General features: G+C 39.9%; 1 protein-coding gene across 2 annotated transcripts in view; it reads right to left on the reverse strand.

Annotated features, from left to right (window-relative positions):
* LOC140640406 (histone-arginine methyltransferase CARM1-like) overlaps positions 1-23,263 on the reverse strand; it is a 250,059-nt gene that overhangs the window by 110,870 nt on the left and 115,926 nt on the right. The gene's annotated exons all lie outside the window — the stretch shown is intronic.

Here is a 23,263-nt window from a genome sequence, read left to right on the forward strand (position 1 = left end):
CCCTATCCTCATGGTCTGGGTGCTTTCCCCTTCAGGATGGAAATGGCTTAGAATAATTTAGGATACATTTCATTGATTCGTCCTATCTGGTCAGAGCTGCAGAAGCAGAACTGTATCATCAGGGCATCATCTGAGCAGCACCCATATGCTGCCAACAGCTGCAATGCAGATCTTCTCTCTGAATACATCCCAAACAGGTATACCTGCAGGGGACTCTGCTGCTGAGTAAAGTTCAACATAAGGATAGCTCTTTTTAGGTCTCATACAAGCAGGGTTTCTTAGGAAAGTAGCAAAAGGACTTAGATAGAAAGTAGATTCATTGAGCAATCAACAGAGCATCACTGTGAGACACTGGATATTTCCATTGCATAACATGAAAAAGCTAGAAAAATGGACAGCTTCACCAAACTTCAAGCTAGTTTCTCCCTTCTAGTGTTTCTGTTTCAAAAAAAAAAAAAAAACCAAAAAACTTGTCAGCATTCAGTGAAAGCAATTGCCAAATCAACCTCTCTTAAAACAAAGGTACTTATGCACTCTGAGAAACTGAATGTATTATTGCTTTGCTCTTCTTTCAAAGCTTTGCAATTTGCAACCAAAGCTATAATTCACAATCCAGATAACACTTACCTACCAAATGTTAGTACAAAGCACATTGGGGAGGGCAATTGGGGAGTATTTTGTATACTTGTCACATTTCTACATGTTAAGAGTCTTATGCAAAAACACATTTTGTCAAATTTCAAAGCAATCTTCCTGCATAGATTAAAAACCAATTAAACGCTTGAGATGATCAGCATTGACCTAAACATTATTTAAAAAAAGTGAAGAAGATAGGTTGTGAAGGTACGTTTGTTCATTTGTTTTAATATTGAACCAAGTCCCTCATTCCTGTGGGATCCTAGCCCTCTTGCCCTGACACTCTACCCACAACAGGGAAAGCCCACGATCTAAGAACCGTGTAGTCTCCAGTAAGCAGAAGGAACAGGGGTTGGCGTTGGACGGAGGGATAATTGACTGAGCCCGAGCAAGAAAAAGATTCTAAGGCAAGGACATCAGTGAAAACTCTTTTGTTGGCAAGTGGTGGAAATCCAACTAAGTTTAACTGAAATAGAAACGTTATGGCTCACAAAACTGAAAAAATCAAGGATTAAAATTCCATTTTTAAGAATGGCTGTGTCCAGGAGCTCAAATGATATTTTTAAGACACATTCTCTCTCTCTACCTCTACCTCTATTTCTTAACTCTGTCTCTGTCTCTCTTTCTACTTCTGTCTTTTTCTCTTTCTTACTGCGTATTTTCTCTGTTTCGGCTTCATGCTCAGGGGGATGGCATGACCCCTTGCAGAACAAGATGACCACCTGCATCTCCACATCTACATTGTTACCAGCTCAGCAAGTCCTGTCTTTCCAAATTGTTCCAACAAAAGCCCCAGACTGAGTTCCACTGAGTCTTGTTAAATCAAAGACCCATTTCTGAATCAAGTGTTCTGGCCGGAGGTCCGTGTCAACTGACCAGACTAGAGCCAGCCGCATCTAAACCCAAAGGAAAACTGGGCTTCTGTTAGCAGAAGCAAGGAGAGTAAAGACAGGCTAAACTTTTCACTGCTAAGACAGAAGTAGAAACATTACAGGCTAAGGGGAAACAGGGCAAGGAGAAGTGAGAAAATCTGTGGGCTTCGGGGGGCAGACTGGAGAGAGGTGAGCCATGGAGAACAGACACTCAGCTGCTTGGCTTCTGAAATCTTTGAGCTTGGGCTAGCCTCAACCTGGACTGTTTTCCCAGCCCAGAGTGCTGCTGTGAAAGACCTACTACAGAGAAACCGAGCCAACACTTCGGGTCCTATAACACGTTGTGTCCCCAACACTGCCACAGTCACCAGCTTCATCTTCCTGTCCACCTTCTCTAAGACTATCCAGCCCTGCTAACAGCTCCTGATGTTCTGTTCAGGCCCCTGGATCCCATATCCCACGTTAGCTAAGAATGAGCTGCTGAACAAAGGGTCACACAGCCTGAAACAAGAGACGTGGGGACACCGGAATAAAGTGGCTGGGCCCTGAAGCTCCAAAGGGAGGGGGCAATCCTGTATCCTCATTTTCCTGTCCCAGTGAAATTGTCAAATCCATTTCCTTTCAAAAGGATTCTAGTAATTGATGGTTACCAGACAGGAGGAGGACTGGGGGATGGGTGAAATGGGTGATGGAGATTAGAGTACACTTACCATATCAGATTGAAATAAATAAATAGGATTTTAAAATGAAATGAACTGGGGGAAAAAAAGGAGTCCTGATCTGGATAATAAATTATTGAGTCATTGCAGTCAGAAGATGCTGTAGTTTCAAGGAAGGTGGTTGTGCGGGGTCAAGTGCAAGAGGAAGAGGCAGCTAACAGAGATAATGACATAAAAAAAGGCAGATGGGGGAGTCCATGCAGGGGATACCTAAGTCCCCACTACATCCAGGACACTCTGCTTCTCGGCCTTAAAGGCCGCAATACCATTCCTTAACAGTAACTTCCCTTTTTAAACTGCTTTTTAGGTAGCCTTGATTAGAACAGGAATTCCCCCTACATTCCAACAATTTTTTCCCCCCTCTGGTTTCAATGCCAGTTGACCCAGGTTTACTAAGAGTTTTCTTGCTTTTGGTTTGGTTTAGCTTTTGGTTTTACTAACAATTTTACATATTTCCACATTGTAGTCATTTCAAGTGTTTTGTTTTTTTAAACTGCACTATATTTTTCTCTTTGAATTCCACAAAACCACCTAGTCATGCAAAGGTCACCAGACATGTAGACAGACAAATGGTTCACTGAGGCCAGAATGCACCCTCTGGAGCATTTACGATATATTCACAGAGGGGCTGATTTTCTTATGTGGCAGCAAGAGCCATTATTCAATTAGGTCTTATGGCTGGTGTGTGCCTCCCAGCAAGCAAAGCAATGCAGGTGGACACCAAACAGGTGACATAAAGGCACTTTTCCAATTGTATTAGACTTATATAGTTTTTAAAATGACATTTAACAACTTAAATCAACATTTTTTATGATTGCTTACGCCATATTCCCTACATTCCTGAAACAACTAACTCCGGATAAGCATTAATATAACCCAATATAACATTTTAAAAATGGCAACAGCAGCCCATACTTTGAGAACATCATGTTTGGGGTATTTCATTCAGTCAAGTGAATATTTAGTGTAATAGGAAGACCAGAAAAAAAAATCTCTCTGGCCTTCTCTTTATGTATTATCTGTAAATGAACGAGACAGAAACGCCCTCACCTCGGTTGAGAACATCTGCTCCTATTACAAGGCAAAGAAAAGAAGGTACTTTGTACCTGGCAGACTTGAGACTTTGAGTCACATAAAAAGACCAGTTCAGATGTCAAGGAGCATCTTTTGGTTTTACAATACAACTTTTGAGATCTATCTCTCTTCCCATCCAGACATGGATTTAACAATAATACAACACAGTTGTGCTATCTTTCAAAAAATTAATTTTCTCTTCATTTTTTGGGGGAGAGCAAAATGCAACAACTATCATTTTCTCAATGACATGAGTCTGTAAGTGGCTGAAAGCATGGATATGCACGTGCCTTCTTAGCTCAATCTCTGTGCTGTTTGGTTTTCTCTTTCACATTTATATAGCTGGTCCACCGGGTGCAAAATGACTGAGCATAGGCTAAATCCAGCCCTCAGGCATTTTTAAATTTGGCTATCATGTGTCTTAAAAATCAGAAAAATTTCACAGGAAATGTGAGTTTCTGGCTAAAACTGTGCAGCAGGATATCCCTGGGTCTGAATTTCTCTGTGGCAACAATCAGCACAAGGGAAGTAGCTGCTGCCACCTTTTGAAGGCACTAGGGATCTCCAGCTCATCACAGCTCCCACCATCCTCTTATTCGCAGCCAGCCCATCTCTTATACTTCCACCACCTGCCTGGGCCCTGTTGGCATTTGAGTCTGCGCTCCCATATTCCCCAGGATTGGCTATAAAACTAGGTGGACAATGCCACAACTTAAAATATCAACTATTCCCCTTATATTTCTAAGCACCATGAAACCATAAAAGCTATAGAAAATGACAGTCAAACACACTTTATCATACTCTATTTTCAACTAATTGTTAGTTTCATTTCGAGCTTATAGTTCAAGTTGTTGACCTTCTTAGCAATCACTCCATTTGGCTATTCTGTGTAGATACTCATGAGAGTAGATTCAAACTCTAAGTCTAGAGCTCTTTGATAAGCTTTAGTCATAGGTCACGATCACCCCCAAACAACCCGCTTTCACAGAAATATGGTGTTGCTGACTGCCCTCAGTGTGATTTCATATGTGAAGGTGAGTTTTTATCAGATCATCCTCCTCCCCTAGCCTTTCCCTATAGTTAGAGATGATCTAAGGGATTCAGAAATGTGACATTGACAGTTGAAGAGCTATTCCACTCAGGAAGGATGCCCACAGCATGCACTGCATTCATCCTCCCCTAACAACTGGCCCAACCATCCACTTCCGTGATAAGCAACCAGTGGGTTTAGCAATAGTTGTATGAATGCTCCCTGGTTGACATTCATCTGTACTTCCCTCATGTGGAATGGTATATAATGTGGACCCAAAGTCAGGAGGATTAAATCCAGGGATTTTGATTATCAATCAATATCTTCATGGCTACAACTAGCAGGTTGTTGTTTTAGTGTTTTGTGTGTGTGGCATACCTGAAGCTTTAACTGCACACCAGCTCTAGAATGAATGTTGAGTTTAGAACCCTTGATACTCTGGTATAAAGGATGTTCCATATATGATTAGGGAACCACTTGAAAAATTTTCTTCAGATCTAAATATCAAAAGAAGCTTTGCTTGACATAGTCTGTTCACCTGCCACTGCTCTGCCCCTTGAGGACATCAGGAATCTTATATATTGATAATGTTTCCTCTTTTGCTTGGGTACCAGGATGCTCAGCCAAAATCATGGGTCGGCAGTAATATCTGTGGGTCCTATTATAAGCAGATTGGTGTTTTAATTTCCTCTTGGCCTATCTTCTGTGCTTTCTATATCTTCCCTGATCTTGAAATTTTTGCATTTTTATTTTATTACATAAACGTGTGTGGAAACACAATCTTGCAGTGGAAGAAATTGGGAGATGGATGCATGGATGGATGATGGACAGGAAGACTAATCTATCAATTCCATCATTACCATATGAAGATTTAACAGACTGGTGAAACCAATCTGCATCTTTCTGCCTCACTTTCCACACAATAACCCCACCCCCCCGAACAGCAAATACAAGGACTTTGGAAGCAACAGTGTTGGTCCCATATGCTGAAAGCAGATGGGAGCTGCACTGTCTTCACAGTAGCATCTGCCCAGGAACCAAAGTGAAGAGGAGGAGGCTGGGGGAAAGAGCAGGAGGGGAGAGAAACACAAAAGAGCAATCAGGAGTAGAGAAGAGAGATACTTCCTGCTACCAGTCTCAGCCATGGGTAAAAAGCAAGCACATATTTATGAACTGCTCCATTTGATATTTTCACATTTATGGTGTTATTTAATTCAATCCCCTCTGCCAAGAGGTATTATGATCTCCACTGTACAGATGAAGGAGAGATACAGACACAGTTTTCTCAGAGTCAAATTAGCGAGGCCAATGTTTATTCCAATACCAGCATCTGCATTATACAAAGCAGGAAATTCTAAAACACAGGACATCCTTGAGGGGCTTGTTCTACATTGGGAGAGATAAGGAACAAGGATAGAATTAAGACTTACTATAGTGAGGTAACATAAATAACAAGGAAATGACTTTAGCTGCAGTCAGAGAGACTGGCTAGACAGGGAAATGTTTTTTATTTCAAGCATCACAAAACCATGACAGCTATGGGTTCTGTGTGTAAATGCAGAATTTCCTTCTTTGGGGATGTTTTATTGAAGACTAGTTATTCATTGTTCTAGGCTGACAAAATTATGCCAAAAATTTATTTAAAATACTCTAGCTTATCTCTTATTGTCCCTATAAACCAGGTGCCAATGATATAATGTGTGATTTATCACAGTAAAGCAACAAGAATACCAAGTTTGGAGTGATTTCAACATCATAGCTGAGTAATACATCCCTTACTCCTACCCCCCACACCCCAACCCCCAGCAACAATTTGGTATTTGTGGGATTCAGTGCTGTACACCAAAAGACCAAAGAGAAGTCTCATCCTGCCATGTATCAGGTGCTCGGTACACAGATCTTGATTCCAGCTGTGGACCCCACAGGGACCTATAAACTAACTCCGGCCCTTCTTAGCCATGGTTTGACAGCCCCCAGAAAATATTATCTCTGATAATCACCCATGGATGAGTGCGCTTTTATGGAAATCCAGGTTTTCAATGGGTAAGTGCCAGCACATGTTAGAGAAAAAAAAATGAATTTAAACACATTAGAGAGGGTAAGAGGAAAAGTCTGACTTTATCCACATCACCCCTCTTCCAAGGAAACACAGCTTAGGGCTGAGAGAGATTTTTCTTGCCCATGATTTCTACCATGGGGAAAAGTAAGAGTGTGCAAGTTCCCAGCTTCCCCAGCTGTGTGGAATGCGGCCAAAGATGCTCATTTCTTTTCCACCCCATCAGAGTACTGAATCATAAGAAGCACAACTGGGGATGGGAAGAGACTGAGAAAGAAGTAGATAGAACACACAGAGGGCGTTAAAGAGACAAGAATCCTACTAACTAGTTTCAGACTCCATCAAGAAGCTCACTAATAAGCTGCTGGAGACATCTTTCCCACAGATTTGCCCAGCTTGCCCACAGGCATTCCCCACTCACACACACCTTCCCTCTATGTCCCCCTTTCTGTATGAGCTCCTGATGGGGGCAGTGAGAGCAAACTTTGGCTAGTGAACATGTATAGAAAACCACCCCAAAATTATGGGCCAGGGAGAGACCGCCAACTTAAGCTTGAGCATCGTCTTTGGGGAAACAAAAGGAAACTGTCAGCACTTGGTCTGGAGCATTGCAAGATTGAGAGAAGGCTTTAAAGCTTAAAAACTCTGCCACATGAGGGAGTAAGAAATATGAAGCAGGTATATCTGTAGGTCTGAGACAGCCTCAGATTCCTTGGCAGGGCTGATGGAAGGGATTTGTCTTCTAGTTAGTAAAGACTGGAGTAGATGATACTACTTCATATGTGAAGACAGCTATGCAAACTTTAAGGAATGTGAAAAAATCAAGACAATGTGATATCACAAAAGGATCACAATAATCTTCTAATAACCAATTATAAAGACTGTGATTTACCCAGTAAATAATTCAGAATAGCTCTTTTAAGGACACTTAATGAGCTCTAAGAAAAAACATAGACAATCCAATGAAATTAGGAAAATAATACACGAACAAAATGAGAAGTTTAACAGAGATAGAAATCATAAAAAAGAATCAAATAGAAATTCTGGAGCTGGGGGCATCTGGGTGGCTCAGTTGGTTAAGCATCTGCCTTCAGGTCATGATCCCAGGGTCCTGGGATTGAGCCCTGCATCGGGCTCCCTGCTCAGCAGGGAGCTTGCTTCTCCCTCTCCTCCACACTCATGCTCTCTGTTGCTATCTATCTCTCTTTTCAAACAATTAAATAAAATCTTAGAAAAAGAAATTCTGGAAGAAGAATACAATGAGTGAAATAAATGCAACAGAAAATATCAACAGCTAATTGGATCAAACAGAACACAGAATCTGTGAATTAGAAGTCAGAACTTTGAAACTCTCCAAAGGAGAACAAAGAATAAAAAAGAGTGAACAATAATGTAAAGAATAAAGGATAATTGCATGAATTTATATGTTTGATCATTTAAAAACACAAAGAATGAAGTATATATTATTTATGGGATACCATAAAAAGAAACAACTTGCAAATTGTTGGAGGTCCAGAAGGAAAAGAGAGGCAAAAGGAGGCAGAAAGTTTCTTTAAAGGAATAATGGTGGAGAATTTCCCACATCTCAAAACAAATTTAACATGAAAAAATCCTCCTCAGGGGTGCCTGAATGGCTCAGTTGGTTAAGCATCTGACTGTTGATTTCAGCTTAGGTCATGATCTCAGGGTTGTGAGATTGAGCCCTGCACTGGACTTTGTCCTGGGTGTGGAGCCTGCTTAAGATCCTCTCTCTCTCTCCTACTGCTCTCCCCACTCATGTGTGCACACACCACACACTCTTTCTAAGAAAGAAAGAAAAGAAAAGAAAAGAAAAGAAAAGAAAAGAAAAGAAAAGAAAAGAAAAGAAGAGAAAAAATCCTCCCCCAAAACATTATAATAAAACTGTCAAAAATCAAAGACAGAGAATTTTAAAAATAGGAAGAGAAAAAGAAGCTTATAACTTGCAAGGGAACCCCAATTGGAGTATCAGTGGATCTCTCAGCAGAGACCTTACAAGCCAGGAGAGAGTGGGATGATATATTTAAAGTGTTGAACAAAAAAATTTACCAACCAAGAATACCCTAACTGGTAAAGTTTTCCTTCAGAAATAAAGAGAGAAATACTTTTATAGACAGAGAAAAGCTGAGGAAATTCATCACTACTACTAGACCTGCCTTATAAAAAATGCTGTAAGGATTTAAGATGAACAAAAAGACACTAATTAGTACGTGAAAACTTACAAAAATATATAACACACTAATTCAGAAATACTGTCTTTCTATAATATTATATGTTAACAACTTTAGTTTAAGTATTAAAGAATAAGAGTACTAAAAATAATTATAGCTATAATAATTTGTTAGTGGTTACATAAATAAAAATAGGTATTGAGACATCAAAACCAAAACAGGGGGAAAGGGAGTTAGAGGGCACAGTGTTTGTGCTACTGAAGTTGTTAATGTAAAATAGACTGTTATCTTTATAAGATGTTTTATATAAGCCTCAAGGTAGTCATAAAGCCAAACTTAACAGTAAATACACAAAAGATAAAGAAAAGGAATTCAAAGTATACCACCATAAAAAATCATCAACTTATGAAGGAAGACATCAAGAGAGGAAAAAAGAAACCAGAGAAGGACATAGCAGCCAGAAAACAGGGAATAAGATGGCATTAGTAAGTCCTTACCTATCAATAATTACTTCATCAGTGATTACTTTAAATGTAAATAGATTATTTTCCTTTTTTAATGTTTCAAGTTTTTATTTAAATTGTAGTTAACATATAGTACAATATTAGTTTCATAAATGGCTTAATTTCTAATTAATTTTCAATTAAAAGGCAGAGAATGGCTGGATGGATAAGCACACACGTGTATACACACACAAACACAAGACCCAAACATATGCTGCTTACAAGAGATTCACTTTGGCTTTAAGGACACATACAGGGTCAAAGTGAAAGGACATCAAAAGACATTTCACACAAGTGGAAACCAAGAGAGCAGTGTTATAGTTATATCAGAAAAAGTAGACTTTAAGCCCCAAACTTAAAATCAGACAAAGCAGCTCATTATATAATGATAAAGAGCTCAATTCACCAAGGAGATAAAACAATCATAAATATATACGTACCCAACATTGGAGCACTTAAATATATTATACAAATATTAGCAGATCTGAGAAGAGAGATAAACAAAAATACAATGACAGTAGGGGACTTTAATTCCCTGCTTCAATACCCACCCAGACAATCAATAAGGAAACATTGGACCTAGACTATATTTCAGATCAAATGGACATAATAGATATCTACAGAGCATCCTATCCAATGGCAGCAGAATACACATGCTTCTGAAATACCCATGGAACACTCTCCAGGATAGATCATATTATATGTCATAAAATGAGTCTTGGCATATTTAAGGAGTCTGAAATCATGCTAGTGTCTTTTTTGGCCACAATAGTAGGAAACTAGAAGCCAGTAACAGAAGGAAAGCTAGAAAATTCTCAAATACATGGAAATTAAACAACACTCTCCTGAACAACCAATAGATCAAATAAGAAATGAAACATATTAAGACATATGGAAATGGAAATAAAAACATAACAAAACCTATAGGATGTAGCAAAAGCAGTTCTAAGAGGAAAATTTTAGGGCAGCCCGGTGGCTCAGTGGTTTAGCACTGCCTTCAGCCCAGGGCCTGATCCTGGAGACCCGGGATCAAGTCCTACATTGGACTCGCTGCATGGAGCTTGCTTCTCCCTCTGCCTGTGTCTCTGCCTCTCTCTCTCTCATGAATAAATAAATAAATAAAATCTTTTTTTAAAAAGAGGGAAATTTTAGTGGTAAATGACTAAAGAAAAAAGAAAGATCTCAAATAAATAACCTGACTTTATGCCTCATGGAAGACCAAAATAAGTCCAAAATTAGAAAAAAAAAAAGATTTGAGCAGATATAAGTGAAATAGGGACAAGAAAAAAAATAATACATCAATGAAACTAAGACTGAGTTTTTAAAACAAACAAAATTGGTAAAACTTTAGCTAGATTAGCTTTAAAAAACCTGACTCAAGTAAGTATAATTGGAAATGAAGAGGAGGAAGGAAACAATCAACAAAACTAAAAGGCAATCTTCAGACTGGGGGAGGATATTTGCAAATGACATATCTGATACAGGGTTAGCATCCAAAATCTGTAAAGAACTTCTCAAATTCAACACCCCAAAACCAAATAACCCAGTTAGAACTGGGCAGAAGACATGAACAGACATTCTTCCAAAGACATACAGATAGCTAACAGACACATGAAAAGATGTTTGACATCACTCATCATCAGGGAAATGCAAATCAAAACTACAATGAGATATATTGTGGTTACCTTACACCTGTCAGAATGGCTAAAATTAACAACACAGGAAACAACAGATGTTGGTGAGGATGTAGAGAAAGGGGAACTCTCTTACACTTTCAAAAACTTGTAAATAGAGCTACCCTATGACCTAGCAATTACACTACTGGGCATTTACCCCAAAGATACAAATGGAATGATCCGAAGGGACACATGCACCCCAATGTTTTAGCAGTAATGTCTACAATAGCCAGACACTATGGAAAGAGCCCAGTTGTCTACCAACAGATGAATGGATAAAGAAGATGTGCGGTGTACGTGTGTGTGTGTGTGTGTGTGTGTGTGTGTGTGTGTATATATATATATATATATATATATAATGGAATATTACTCAACCATAAAAAGAATGAAATCTTGCTATTTGCAATGACATGGATGGAGCTAGAGTGAATTATGCTAAGCAAAATAAGCCAGAGAAAAACCATGTGATTTCACTCATGTTGGAGTTTAGGGAAAGAAACAGATGAATATGGGGTGGGAAAGAGAGAGGCAAACCATAAAACAGATTCTTAATGATAAAGAACAAACTGAGGGTTGATGGAGGGTGGTGGGTGGGAGATGGGCTAAATCGGTAATGGGTATTAAGGTGGTCACTGTTATATGTTATATGTAAGTGATGAATCACTAAATTCTACTCCTGAAACTAATATTACACTATATGTTAACTAACTAGAGTTTAAATAAAAAACCTGAAACTAAAAAAAAAAAGAGAGACCTTACAACGAATACCACAAAAATACAAAATATTAAGAGATGAGTATGAACAATTTTATATGCCAACAAATTGGATAGCTGAGAAGAAATTCCTAGAAACACAGAAACTACTACAACTGAATAATGAAGAATTAGAAATCTGAAAAGACCAATACTAAGGAGCTTGAACTAGTATTAAAAAACTTCCCAAAAAAGAAAAGTCCAGGACCAAATGGTTCCTCCTCTGGTGAATTCTACCAAATATTTGCAGAAGAATTAACACCAATCTCTTCCAAACTTCCAAAAAATTAAAGAAGAGGGAACACCCCTGGACTCATTCCACAAGGCTAACACAACAGTCATGATATTACCAAAATCAAATTTAGCAACACATTATGATGATTTATCCCTGGGGCACAAAGTTACCTCGACATATGCAAATCAATAAATGTGATACACCCTGTGAACAGATTTAAAGGTAAAAGTTATGTGACCATCTCAATATATCTAGAAAAAAGCATTTAACAAAATATAACAACCTGTCATGGTGAAAGCTCTCGACAAATGGGGTCTAGAAGGTCTGTACCTCAACTTAATAAAGACTGTGTAACAAGCCAGAGATTACATCATACTCAATGGTGAAAATATGAAGGTTTTCCTCTAAGGGTGGTAACAAGATCAGGGTGTCCACTCTCACCACTCCTATTCCACGTGGTACTGGATGTCCTAGCCAGAGCAAATTGGGGATGGGGGGAACACATCCAAGTAAGAGAGGAAAAAGTAAAACTCTGTTTGCAGATATGACCTTATATAGAGAAAATTCCTAAAGACTTGACCAAAACACTGTTAGAACTAATGAACAAATTGAGTCAAGTTGCAAGATACAAAATTAATCTACAGAAATCAGCTGCATTTTTACATACTAACAGTGAAATCTCTAAAAAAAGAAAGAAGAAAATATCCATTTACACTAACATCAGAAACAATAAAATACTTTGGGATAAATTTAAACCAAGAAGGGAAAATATATGTACACTAAAAATTGTAACACTTTGATGAAAGAAACTGAAAAACACAAATAAATGGTTTCCATGTTCATGGTTCAGAATTATTATCGTCACAATGTCCATACTACCCAAAGTCATCTGCAGATTCAGTGCAATCTCTATCAAATTCCAATGCCAAATATATATATATATATATATATATGGAATTATATATATAATTCCAATGGCATTTTTCATAGAAACAATATGGATATATATAATATATTCCATATATATATATTCCAAATATATATATGGAATTATATATATATAATTCCAATGGCATTTTTCATAGAAACAAAACAAACAACCCTAAAATTTGTATGGAACCAAAAAGACTCCAGAGTAGCCAAAGCAATCCTGAGAAAGAACAAAGCTGGAGGCTTGTGATTCCTGAATTCAAATATATTACAAAAGTATAGTAAGCAAAACAGTATGGTATTATCATAAAAACAGACACACAGGCCAATGGAATAGAATTAAGAGCCAACAACAGACTCTCATGTATATGGTGAATTAATATTTGATGGGAGCCTAGAAAACTCTCAATAGGTAAAGGATTATCTGTTCAATAAATGGAGATGGGACAAGCAAAAATTCATATGCAGAAGAATGCAATTGGGCCTCTATCTTATAAGCACTCACAAAAACTAATTCAAAATGGATTACAGACTTATAAGAACTGAAACCATAAAATTCCTGAAAGAAAACAGGGAAAATCTCCTCAATAATGGTCTTAACAATGATTTTTTGGGAGTATGGCACCAAAAAACAAAGGCAACCAGTAAAAATAAATGAGACATCAAAAATCTTCTGCACAGAAAAAGAGACCATCAACAAAATGAGAAGGCAGCCTACAGAATGGAACAAAATAATTGTAAATAACGTATCTGATAAGAAGTCAATAATCAAAATATGTAAAAAAAAAAAAACTCACACAACTCAATAGCAAAAAACCAAACAATCCAATGAAAAAAAAAAGATATCTAAATAGACATTTTTCCAAAGAAGGCATACAAATGATCAACAGGTACATGAAAAGATGCTTGAGGCCACTAATCAGGAAAATGTAAATCAAAACCATAATGAGATATCACTTTACACCTGGTTAGAATGGCTATTATAAAAAAGATAAGAAATAACAAGTGTTGGCGAGGATGAACACTCTCAGCAGGAATGTAAATTGGTGTAGCTGCTATGAAAAATAGTATGGGAAGATCCTCAAAAAATTAAAAATAGATTAAAATTAAAAGTATGATCCAGCAAGCCCATTTTTGGGTATATAACCAAAGGAAGTTAAATCATTATCTTGAAGAGTTATCCGCACTCCCATGGTCATTGCAGCATTACTCACAGTAGCCAAGATATGGAAACAAGCTAAGTATCTGTCTACAGATGAATGAATAAAGAAAATGTGGTAAAAATGTTCAATGGGATATTATTCAGCCATCAGAAAGAAGGAAATCCGATTTGAGACAACATGGATAGAACTTGAGGGCATTATGGTAAGTGAAGTAAGCCAGACAGAAAGGCAAATAATAGATGGTATCATTTACGTGTGGAATCTAAAAATACTAAACTCATAGAAACAGAGAGTAGAATGACAGTTATCAGGGATTGGAAGTGCAAGTATTTCTTGCAGAGATGTTGATAAGAGGTAAAACTTTTGGTTATAGGATGATTCTGGGCTTGGGATCTGATGTACAGAATGGTGATTTCAGTTAACAACACACTTGAAATTGCTAAGAGAGGAGACCTTAATTGTTCTCACCATGAAAAGTGGTATTTGAGGTGATGGAAGTGTTAATTAACCCCGCTGAGGTAATCATTTGCAATATGAAAGTGTATCAAATCAGCACACTGTACATCTTAAATTTAAACTGTTATATGTCAAGTATATCTCTATAAAGCTGGGGGGAATCCAAAATAATAAAAGACAAAGGAAACAAACAGAAAAGAACATTAAGGGCAGCCCGGGTGGCTCAGTGGTTTAATGCCACCTTCAGCCCAGGGCCTGATCCTGGAGACCCAGGATCAAGTCCCATGTTGGGCTCCCTGCATGGAGCCTGCTTCTCCCTCTGCCTGTGTGTCTGCCTTTCTCTCTCCCTCTCTCTCTCTCTCTCTCTCTCTCTCTCTCTTTCTCTGTGTGTGTGTGTCTCATGAATAAATAAAATCATTTTTTAAAAAAAGAACATTAAGTTTATAAAAGACTGCACTTTACTTCCTGTCTTGTCTGCACGCAGGTAGACATACACATGTACACATACATACAATACACACACAGAAGACTCAAATCCCAAGAGGTCCAGCATAGACGTCTACATTGCAGATGCCAGGGTCTCAGACTCAAACTAACCCATCTGGCATCCAATCCTGGCTTTTCTATTTTCTAATTGTGTGACTGTAGACAGATTACTTCCAAGATATGCCTCCTTTCTGTTCTATTTTTTTAAATATTTATTTATTTATTTATTTGAGAGAGAGAGAGAGAGCGTGCATGAGTGAGGGGAAGGGCAGAGGGAGAAGGAGAAACAGACCTCCCGGCTGAGCAGGGAGCCCAACATGGGGCTCAATCCCAGGACCCTGACATCACTATCCGAGTCAAAGGCAGATGCCCAACCAACAGAGCCACCCAGGTGCCCCATTCTGTCCTTTGTAAATGGAAAGTGATAATAATACCTGTCCCCTGGGGTTGTTGTTGAATTTACATACATTTATGTTCACTTACATATGTGCACATGTAGATTTATATTTTATATTACACGAAAATATATGTTTATATTAACTTATCTATGTATATACGTATACATATACATATATAATTAGTAAGCAGTGTTAGACCAGGCTGGAAATTATTTTATTCTGCAGAAGGAAAATGAGTGGACACAGGTGTGAATTTTACCCAAGTAGCCCCAAGGGCCCCTCTTCACTGGGGGATCTTTTCCTTTTCACAATTATTTAAGGGTAGGATGGCCCTTTCTGAGTTTTTTCATTGAAGGTCTAGCATTGAAATCACACCAGTACAATGGAAAGAAGCCAAGAAAGCCAGCTTTTCTTGGAAGCCTGCATGCCTCAGAATACCCTGAGCCATGGTGACCAGAGCACTGGTGGTGAGGCAGGTCCTTATCAAAAAACATTCACTGATCACCTATGGTGGGCTCAACATGAGATGAAGTGCTGTGGAGGGGGCTACAAACAAAATTAGAACTGAGATTTCCACCCTGAGGAATATGCGACTTCACATGCACACTCGCACGTACACTCCAATTACTACAAAGCAATGCATTGTTACAAAAAATGATGCAGGATAATTTGTATTCAAAGATCCCAGAAGGCAGTTCTCTGTGTATTCCTTCCAACAGAGAGGGCTGCTTAGCAGAGGTGACAGGGAAGCTAAAGTAGAAGGAAGGAGGAATCTGAAGAGGTAAAGAGGAAAGAGCAAGGTAATGGCCCTAAGTAAATCTCATAACAGGTAGATCTTTGAAGGGATGTGCAGGTGAAGAAGTGGTCCAGTTTTCTGGGGTGGAGAGGCCAGGAGATGGAGTTACAGAGAAAACTAAAGCTGAACAGAAGGCCATTTGGTGATGTAATGTTCAATGAAAGGTTAGATTTCTCATCTTCGCAACAGGGAGCTTATGTGGAGGGTCTGATGACAATTCTAGTGATTTTTTTTTTTTTTTGCATTGATTTTGGTCTTGCCATGAATATCACGGCTGACTTCCATTGAAATTCCTTCGATTGCCACCTAACCCGCATGAAAGAAAGAAGCCTGCTTCTGGCCTCTCACCATCGTCCAGGACAAGGAGTGGCACAGTGTGGAAGCTGGTTGCTACTACAGTGAATAAGTAAAATTCACCTACTTAGGAATTAAGTGAGTTAATATGTGTGAAGTCTTAGAAGGGTACCTAAGCACAAAATAAATTCTACGAAAGTACTGTTCTTCTCCCCTCCTGCTCTTCTACTCCATCCTCCTCCTTCTTCCTGAGTATGGCAGTGTCACCCATCATATAACTATGCATCATAGTCTCAAGGAGTCCTATCCACGGAGCCAAGGCCGCTGATTATCACCATGCATATTGTGCACTACACAAAACATTCGCAGAGACTACGAAGAGAACAGTGTCATGTGGAATTTTTTTTTTTCACAGCAGCCCTGTACAGGCAAGCTTTCCATGTCATACCCAACTTGGAAGCTCCTTTAATACTTCAAAATTCTAGAATAACCTCCAAAACCCTTCCTACTGTCACAGCAGAAGGCAGATCAAAGAGTGGACAGAGCAGAAAGAAATCGTAACAGTGCAAAAATGAGAGAAGGAATCCCCAAGCTAACTGGCAGCTGCAGCAAGCATTTTTAAGTAGAGCAGAAGAAAAGAGTTAGCCGAAAGAAAGAATGGGAAGATCACTACTTGAAAAGCTTGAACTTAAGTAACTGCAGTTGAAGACGGAGAGAAAGCTTTGCAACTGATATAAAATACCTGATTCAAGAGTCTAAGAGGTCAGCTTGCATGGAACAGAACAGCACAGGATTCGGGACACAAAAGGACTCATGAGTGATGTGGATTCAGGAAAACTTCAGGAAGCAAACTGGAAAGAGCCGGGACTGTTGCTAAGGGATTTCCCTATTCTTTCTGAAGGTGAGATCGACTATTAGTATCTTACTGTTCCAATCTCAGAAGCGTGCCTGGGTTATATGCATCATAGCGAAGAAAACAATTAAGAAACTGTACACCATTAAAACCATATGGAGGTTCTCATCATTTCACAGCAAGTCACTTTGTTATCTTTTGTCTTTAAAGGCTGAGTTTAAGGATTTGACTAAGGATAGGAATCTAGCCGAGGGGACCCCCAGGTAATGAGACCAGGTAGAACTCTGGCTAGTGGCCACATTGGGCAGAGCAAGTAATTTTGCAAAGAGGTAAGGGTATGATTGGTTTTGAAGTGGAAGTTAAAATAATACGAACACATGAAAGCATCAATATCATATAGCTCACCTTGCTTGCAAATGACTTCTAACAAATTTGCGCATTTCATTATCATGATTTCCACTTCATAGAAATTCACCACGGTCAAGGTGATATCTACTGTAAGCTCAACTGGGCAATATTGACAAAGGATGGAAAGTGTGAGCAGATGGAAGAGCAGGGGTGCTGGCAAAGGTGACAGGGGAGCTGAGCTGCAGTGCCACAGGGGATCCCCAGAGGTGGGTGGACTGGCCTCACCATGGTGGTCTCCAGGCGGGTCTGCTCTTTCTTTGAGCAAACACACAAAGCATTCCAAAAGCTCCAGCAGCATTGAGGAGATGATCAACAGTCCCTGCTGTGTCTCTGTTAAAGCTATGATCACTCTGTCGTGCGTGTGACAGTGACTGGGGCATGCAGCCACCTCCCTGCTGGACTCCCAGTCCCTGGAGAGTGCAGCCTCTCTGGTTCACATTCGGATCCCCTGTGGTGACTAGCCCAGCCCCAGGCCCACTGTGGACACTGGCAGTGCACTAGGCTATGTATACAACATCCAATCACCTCATTTAATCAACCACTACTCTTCTGGAGCATATACTGGGATTATCTCTGAGCTTTAGGAGATGAAGGAACCACTCTTAAATTATACAGCTGATTGATGACACCACCAAGCTTTGCACCTCCCTAAAAAAAATTCATATTTTTAATTACTATACTATCATACCTCTAGGTCAGGGGTAGGCAAACTATGGCCTATAGGGGCTTCAGGCATGTTTTGTATAGCCCACAGGCTAAGAATGAATAGTTTTTATATTTTCACACATTTAAAAAAAATTGAAACAAGACTATTTTGGGACAAATGAAAACTACACAAAATTCAAATTTCAGGGTCCATAACCTAAGCTTTATTGGTGTATGGCCACACCCATTCTTTTACCTGCTGCCTAGGGCTGCTTCTGTGCCTACAATGCCAGAGTGGAGTGGCTATGACAAAGGCCACGTGGCCCACAAAACCTACGCCATTTACTGGCTGGCCCTTTATAGAAAAAGTTCACCCACCCCACCTCTAGATACAGAGCTAAGCAGCAGATGTGCTTCAGTGCCCAGCTGTGCAGGCAGATTGGCACAAAAGGTCAGAGAAATCAGAGTGCTGAGTAGCAGGTCAGCTGGGAAGCACCAGCGTCCAAAGGCCATGCGTACAACCTGGCCACACCTGGAACCAGTGAGGCAGGTATGAAGCATTTGGCTCAGATCTGTCCATGAGCAGGGGAGGTGCTGCTAATGGTCGTCCTGAAGGTCAATGAGGATGCTCAATAAACCATTGACTGATTCGGCCACCTTGCAAGCAATAAAGGTCTTACGGATGACTGAGCTCCACAGATGATATGAAAATCACATTTAGCCTTGAGTCAGCAGCCCCCCTCTCCTGCTGAGCTCTCTGCGGAGATGCCAACAAGTTGCAGAACTGACAGATTTGAGTATCACCACCCTCTGCTAGGGATGCTAATTGACTAGTGACTGAGCCAGGAGGGAAACAGCAGGAAGGCAGAGTGGCAGGCCAGATGCCTGCACAATCACGTACTTGCAGGACAAGTGGGCCTGGGTGGGCCTTCTCTATGCACAGCCAGGAGAACCCGCTGGAAGCAGCCTTGCTAAAGGCAAGAAAGCAGCCCCCAGGCAGGGGCTTAAGAGAAGGGAAGCCCCTATTGTTTTGGGGTCTCCCACCAGATGGTTAAGGCAAACACCCCTGCCCAAGTAGGAGCTGGAACAAAGCGGTCACCACACCAGTTCTTAGGAGCTACCCCATACAGGATGTCACCAACTGTCTGTCACTCTTCTCCATCAGGGCTACCCTGAAAATGTGCAACAACAGGAGGGGGCAGGTAGCAGAAACCACATCCTTGGAAAACAAAGCACAGGCTTTGGGGCCAGAATCCCCAAGCTTCAGTTTTATCTCTGACACTACTGCTTCTGGCATGATCCATATCAGGTCACTTAATTTTCCAGTTCCTTGGCAAATTCCTTTGTAAAATGAACTAATGAACTGAATTAATACAGTTCATTTATGGGTTATGTATCCTGTATGAGGGAGAATTAGGTTTATTTGCATATGACCAAAACAAACAACGTAAATAATATTATAAATGGGACAGTCATTTATTTGTCTGTCACATAAGAGCAGCCCAGAATTAGGCAGTTCAGGGCTGGTGCAGCAATTCCATAGTCATACATATGCAGGCACCATGTATCCTCCTATAATGTGTTTAGGAGGGTGCTTCATAGCCACAAAGTGACTGCTGCAGTTCCAACAATCATGTTTACATTCCAGGCAGCAAGAAGCTGAAAGAAGCAATGGATATATGGCATCCTTCCTCTCTGAAACAGACCCTGTTAAGGAGATTTCCCAGAAACCTAATCCAACAACTTCAGCTCCACGGACATTCTATTCCATCTTTCTCCTCATTATGTTGAAATAATCAGTCTCTATCTTCATTCTTCCCTCTAGGCCAACACTGAGCAATACAACAGGCGTGAGCCACATGCGGTAATAGAGCCCTTCACATGTGGCCATTCCAAATTCAGATGGGCTGTATGAGTATAAAGTAAAATCTATGAGTTTGTAAAAAAAAACACAGCACAAAAGAAAAAGAATGTGAAATATCTCATTAACAATTTTCTGTACTGGTTTCATGTTTAAATTATAACACTTTGGATTTCCTAGTTAAACTGATTACTGAAGTTAATTTTACCTGTTTCTTTTGGCTTTAAAAATGTGTTTACTAGAACATCTAAAATTCCAAAAGTGGAAAGAGTTCTGGAGATAGATGTGAGTAATGGTGGCACAATATGAATGTACTTAATACCACCAAACTACGCTTAAAAAAATGGGGCAGTTGGTAAATTTTATCTTATCTGTATTTCTAATAAAATATGGAAGAAATATTTTTAACAAATTACATACATGGCTCGATTTTCTGGCTCATGCTGTAGTTCTATTGGTGGGGGCTGCTCCAGCAGTTAAGCTTCTGGAGGGAAGCAAACACATCTCATTGATTTTTGTGTCTTGAGCCTGCACGGTGCCTGTTTGCTAAGCATTAGTTGGATGAACTCATACGTAGGGTAACATCTCTGATCACAATATGGCAAAAGCAGGTGAGGGGAAGAGAGGACAGGACAGGGGCTGGCATGACCAGAATATGTCCCATGTGGGGCTTTGGGAAAAGTGGGGGAAGAGACAACGTGGCTGCTGTCATGGAGCGGCTGGCACGCAGCCCCATGGACCTTGCTTCAAATCCTGGGATACTGTTCCTAACCAGTGAATGACCTTGACAGTGACAATCACCTTGAGCCTCAGTTTCTTCATCTGCAAACCAGGGACAAGGAGAGCACCCGCCTCTTCACATTGCAAGGAGAAATAAAGGAATTTGGTTGGCACAGTCCTTGAAGCATAATGAACGATCAATAAATGTTAGCTTTTTTTTTTTTTTATTAGCTTTTACGGGCCTGTCATGAAGGCAAAGCAATTTTTAAAAAGTTGCCTGAAGCCAACCCGCATTAAGTCATTTTCCCTGCTGAATATTAAAACAATTTTTAATCTGAGATGACAAAAATAATTTGAGCTGGCAGATGGCATAGTGTTGTCACCCACTTTGTTGCTTGGAATTGAAGGGATTCTACATAAATACCAAACTCTTTCCTTATTTGGGAAAGCACCTGACTCCCAGATCTGCTCTGCGCTCTGTGGCGCCGCAGTGGCCCTGCACCCTGGCACAGTGGCACCGCGGTGCAGGCAGGTGATGGGCCTCTTGGGATGAGTCAGATAGGACAGGCCTGGTTCCCCTCTTCACACCCACTTGTCAAATCATGGTGGCTTGGGACAACATCCGATTGTCCTTTATGCTATATGTCCCTCTCAGGGCACTGTAGGCGCTTTGCTTCAAGTTACTCCCACTCAAGGACCCAGGCGAGAAAGGGCCCAGGATTATGGGTGCAAAAAACAGGGAATGACGATTCCTACACAGGCTGGTAAAATCTTCAGACACAAAACCTTCGGCAAGAAATGACACATCTCTTGCTTGCAATCATTGGTCATTGCAAGTCGTGTGTCCATGCCCAACGTGAAGGGAGTGTGACTGTGGAACCCTAGTTCGTGGCCCAAAGAGCAAAGGCAGGATGAATAACTATTGATTGCCCTGCCTGAGTAGATGGTCTTCCTTTTTTTTTTTAAGATTTTATTTTTTATTTATTCATGAGAGAGAGAGAGGCAGAGACACAGGCAGAGGGAGTAGCAGGCTCCATGCAGGGAGCCCGACGTGAGACTCGATCCTGGGTCTCCAGGATCATGCCCTGGGCCGAAGGCAGGTGCTAAACCGCTGACCCACCCGGACTGCCCATTAGTAGATGGTCTTCCAATGGCAGAGATATATATGATGCCACCCAGCATCCCAAGATCAAATTCTGAGGTTCTGACAAAATCCCCCTTCAATTTCATATCAACAGAAAGCTGTGAAATGCAAAGTGAAGTGATGTACTATTTAATTTTTTTTCTATTAAGTAATCTCTATGGCCAACATGGGGCTCAAACTTGTGATCTCGAGATCAAGAGTCAGCTGCTCTACTGACTGAGCCAGCCAGGCACCCCTTATGTACTATTTTTTTAGGACGCCTGAATTAATAAAACCTATAGTGTCCAATGTTGTTAAGGTTTCAGAGAAATGATACATTGGACAATACAAACACTGCTGGAATCATCATAAACCAGAATGTGAGTTTTGGAAAGTATTAGAGCAAGCAAGAAAAATTCATATCCTCTGGAACATTTGTTCAACTTCTGGGAATGAGCTGAACGAAACCATTCAAAAGCTAGAGGCCCAAAGACATTTATTTGTTTATAATATGAAAAATGATGCTACTACCAATCAGAACAGCAAAATTATTATTTATAATTTTAAAAAATAGGAATAACTTAACAGTCCCACTATAGAGGATCACTTAAGTAGTTTATATGAACTCCTCTGTGGAACATTATATATTTTCAATGATGCCTATAAAGTCTAACAAACATGGAAACATACTGATGACAGAGTGTGACATGAAAATTGCAGGGTACAAGATAATATGTAAATAATAACCACAACCATTTAGAAATGGATACAAGACAAAAATGCTGAAAATAATTAAGTCAAAATGCTAATGGTAACTGTATTAATAATATCTTCACCTCAGATATAGTGACAATGAGAAATAAACTTTAAAGTAGAATCTGAGAAACTAAAATTATCTTCAGTTGAGAGGGGTCCTGTGAAGTGGCTGCTTGGACAGAAATTACATTTGGAAAATGGTCTCTCCATGAGAGCAGGGAGCTGTAATAGTGCAAGCTCACAGTAGGTGCTCAAAACATGTATAAATAAACATAGAAGATGGCTAAAGAAAGAGAAAATGCGATAAATGAATATCAAACTGAGAATGTGAAGAGGGAGGGATCATCTCTCTTGAGAACCCTGGCTAGATCACATTAATCACTAATAAGAGAAATAGTTTTCAGACCCAGAAAGAACAATCTCCTAGTATCAATTTTGCATGGGCAAGAAGGTTCTAGCCGCCATGGAAACTCTTTATTTCTTCCTTGATGTCACCACTCAGGAGTCTCCTTTGCTCTTACTTCCTTTTCCCCCTCAACTATCCCCTTCTTGACAGTTACTCTCACATTCCCAAGACTGGACTGGGACAGGGTATGAGTTGAAACACTTGCCTATTATAAAGAGAAAGTAT

Source organism: Canis lupus, chromosome 1, assembly GCF_048164855.1.
Source record: "Canis lupus baileyi chromosome 1, mCanLup2.hap1, whole genome shotgun sequence".
Classification (NCBI taxonomy): Eukaryota; Metazoa; Chordata; class Mammalia; order Carnivora; family Canidae; genus Canis; species Canis lupus.